We start from the raw sequence: 4,023 nt of genomic DNA, 5'->3' as shown, positions 1-4,023 counted from the left end.
CTTCCTTCCTTCCATCCTCCTTACTCCTATCCTTCCTTCCATCCTCCTTTCCTCCCTCCCTCCCTCCCTCCTTACTCCTTTCCTTCCTTCCTCCTCCCTTCCTCCTGTCCTTCCTTGACCTAGATAATCAAGATAACATTTTTATAGATTATGAAGACTCTAACAACATGTTTTAATGCAGATTTTTAAATTTTAGGTTAAATTTGGGCATGTGCACGACACAAAAATGGAGCCTGATCTCTCAGCAATACGTGACGGGGACACGTAATGTGTCAAATATACGTGTCCCCATCACGGAAACAATACCAATGTAAAATCCATGGGAATCCCCGGTTCAACAACGTCACGTAGTGGGCGGTAATTAATACTGTTTTCTAATCTATAAATCTTTTATTTAATCGTCATTTTTAATAGTCATGTAACTGAATTTAAATACGATTTTTTGTTGTCTAAAAAACAGGTTGTGTATGATATAACTGTCATTTTGGTGTAATGAGGTAGTTATTATATTTATTACTACTGGACTTTACCTTTACGTTATTAAAATTTGAAATACTGTCCGTCCTCTTTTAGCATTTTACCACATGAATAATAATATAATCAATAGTTTTATAGGCTGTTATTAGAATGAACCGGGGAATCCGTGTGTCCACCACGAAAGAGGATTCCCATTGATTTTACATTGGTATTGTTTCCGTGATGGGGACACGTAAATTTGACACATTGCGTGTCCCCATCACGGAATTCAGTGTTAACAGGGGTCGTGCCCCATCACGTATTTCTGTGAATTCAGGTTGCAAAAATGTGTATCAGCTGCACCAACAATAAAAATGTTTTTGTAAACTGTTGGTCACATTAGGAAAAGTCATCCAAGAAGAAATGTGTATATGGTGTTTTTACATCTCTCAAATTCAAAAATGACATCAATGAGCTATACGGCTAACTTCTGTCCCATTGCTTGCATAATTTGAAGGCTTTTCTCAGTAAAGCTTTTCTTTAATCAGTCTTTCTTAAAAGCTGGAGTGTTCTGTCAATATTCTAGGATACATTAGCATTTACTTTGCTACACCTGCACTAAAGTTTTACCCCAATAACAATTAAGGTAATTTCCACAGAATCTTGTCACTGTCCAATCCACAAGGGGGCTATAATCATCAGAGTGAGTCCTGTGTCGCAGCGTCCCTGAACAAATCTCAAACTAAGAAAACAGGCACTTTTACATTTCAGCTTTTAAACCAAGCTGTCTTGTCTCTTTAGGCTCTTTTCCACTATACAGTTCTAGCACTACTCGGCTCGACTCGACTGGACTCTACTCGGTTTTTTTTGCGTTTCCACTAGGGAAAGTACCTGGTACCTGGTACGTTTTTAGTACCTGCTCTGGTGAGGTTCCAAGCGAGCCGAGCCGAGCCGAGCCGATACTAAATGTTACGTCAACAGACTTCCGGCCACTGAGTCTTCACTGGAAGAGTCATGAGCCGTCCCACACAAGAATCAAACCCAGCATTTTTAAATACCGGCTGCAGCGTTACCATAGTTACAGCCATACGGCTCAATTTTCTTGCTTTGTGTGTGACAGAAAGCCTCATACAGTAGCAAGTACACCACTGCCTCCATGTCCTCCATTGTTTATGTGTTTTGTGTCACGTATAAAACTAAGTAACGGCAGTTTCCCGCAGCCGTGCTATGAAGACCCCGCCCAAATTGAGTAGGTACTATAGTAATGGAAAAGGTCTGTCCTGGTAACAAACCGAGTCGAGTCGAACCGAGTAGTGCTAGAACTGTATAATGGAAAAGCGCCATAAGTGACATTACCACACTTAAATACAAACAAACCACAAAAAACATTTAATGATGGAGTTAAACTATTTTATTGACAGCTGGAATAGAATAACAATACACCAAATTGTGCATTTACTCAACAATATAACAGTTTGACAAATAATCTGCAAATATACTTGTGTTTTTAAATGACAGTGTGGTGAATAAAACTAAAGATGCACCATTTTTTGTTACTCTTCTGATAACATTCAGGCCCTCTAGGTAGCAATACATGAGCAACAAATGGAAAGCAATGGAGATGGAGGCTTTTGCTGCTTCGTGCTTTGTTAATATTAGTTTATGCTGATCTACAAATGGGATGAAAAGTGTTAAAAACTTCTTTTAAAATTACCATATGCATGTTAATGCTAGATTGAAATAGTTAAATGTGTAGTTGAAGCAGAGATACTCTCCCTTCTTTTTGCTACTGTGGAGGTGCCATTGAGAAATAAATGACACTACTCGGCAAACAGCTTACATCAAATGAGTTTAAATGGATGTGAAACTGAGAAAAAAAAAGAATATACACCATGCTTGGCAAATTGTCCCAGCATAAATGTTCGTCATTGAAGAAAATTGGTTGATTTCCATCAGCATTGATTCCAAAAGTTGCCCATATCACATGTTCCAGACAGCATAAGAAGGCCTGTGAAAAGTGTATTATCCAATATCCAAAAAAAACCAGAACATCACCTTCATACAGTAATTTGGGGGCCTTAATAATAAGGAGATGTCATGTTTGGAAAATTGGCTCAAATGTCCTCAGAAGGTCTCCAATGATGCTTTTAGAGATGATCATTTAAGGCTGTGAATGGTGTAGATATAATGGCTTTTGTATCATCAACCATAACTGGAAGGAAAAAAGGAGGATTTTGGTTAGAAGGAAGGTTTTAAATTAAATGTAAAGAGGAAAAACCGAAAAGGTAATTTTACCAGAAACAGTGTTGAGAGAAAGAGAAGTTCTGAAATGTCATGGCACTTTGATTCTCACTGGGGCCACCCAACCTAAAAATGTAATCACTCAGGGTAATGTGGGATGCTTTGGATGAGAGGATCTACCAGATGGCATGTTGGGAAACTTCTACGAGGGGTTTCGGTTGGGGAGGGCCTCAAAGGGGAGGCAGGAGGTGGGGGGGGGGTAAAAAAAAAAAAAAAAAAAAAAGAAGAAGTATGAGAACCTCTGTCTCTGCAGCACAGAAGACTGGAGGAGATGTGTTGCTTTTGGGATCCGCCAGCCGCCGTTTCGTAACAGTCGCAGAGGAGCTGCTTCTACCCTTTCATCCTTTCATCCTCCCACTCCTACACCTCTTCTCCCGGGGAGAACATGATATGATATGTCTCTAGAAAAACGTACACACTGTCACTCTAAAAAAGAAAAGGACACACAAACAGTGCTCTCTTTTTCTTTCTAAGAAGTAAAAACCAATGTACTTAAGAGGAAGAAGATATGGACGATTTAAGCTCAGGTAACAGAAAGGTTGTTGTTTTTACTTTAAACTTTAAAAAGGGAACTTAACTCAGATACTCTTTTAGGTTGATCATCTGCAAAAAGAGCCAGAAACATCATGGCTTTACTCAAAAATAAATAAGAAGGTAGAATTTTCTGCTATTTTGCATCCAGAGTGTGCCACACATGCACAAAAATCTGGTTATATTGCAGGAGAGTAATGTGAATGGTATACTGTAGGAGCCATGTAAACTGATTAAACCCTTTGAACACATATGTATGAAACACAGGAAGTCATCCATTGAGAAATTAACCTCAAGGTAACATCCTGGCACCATCCACTGCGACTCAACCCTCAAAAATTACTTGATTTGATTCCCTTAGGAAACAGAAGCGTAGTTATTTTATACTCCGACCCAATTACATCAAATATCTTCAAAGAAACATGGAAGAAAAAGTAATAATCACCTTTTGTGCCTGGTAGCTCATTAAATAATAACTACCAACCTTGTCTGCAAGCTTTTTTATATTATGAGAATTTGGGGCCTTTTAGGTGCAATAAAATGTTAAAACTCCCAAAGAATTGCATTAGTAATATATGTCCATTACTTATTGTGTGTGTGTGGGGAGCAAAAGTTCAGACTTCATGGGCACAAGAACGCCTGAAAGACTTTTTAGGTGTTGAGAAACTCTGATTGGCATAATTGGGACACCATCCATCTTTGAACATGGTATCCAATTCCCTTAATGCATCTATG

Source organism: Scomber scombrus, chromosome 3 (assembly GCF_963691925.1).
Source record: "Scomber scombrus chromosome 3, fScoSco1.1, whole genome shotgun sequence".
Lineage (NCBI taxonomy): Eukaryota > Metazoa > Chordata > Actinopteri > Scombriformes > Scombridae > Scomber > Scomber scombrus.
The sequence above is the reverse complement of the archived record's forward strand: the minus strand, read 5'-3'. Positions refer to the sequence as shown.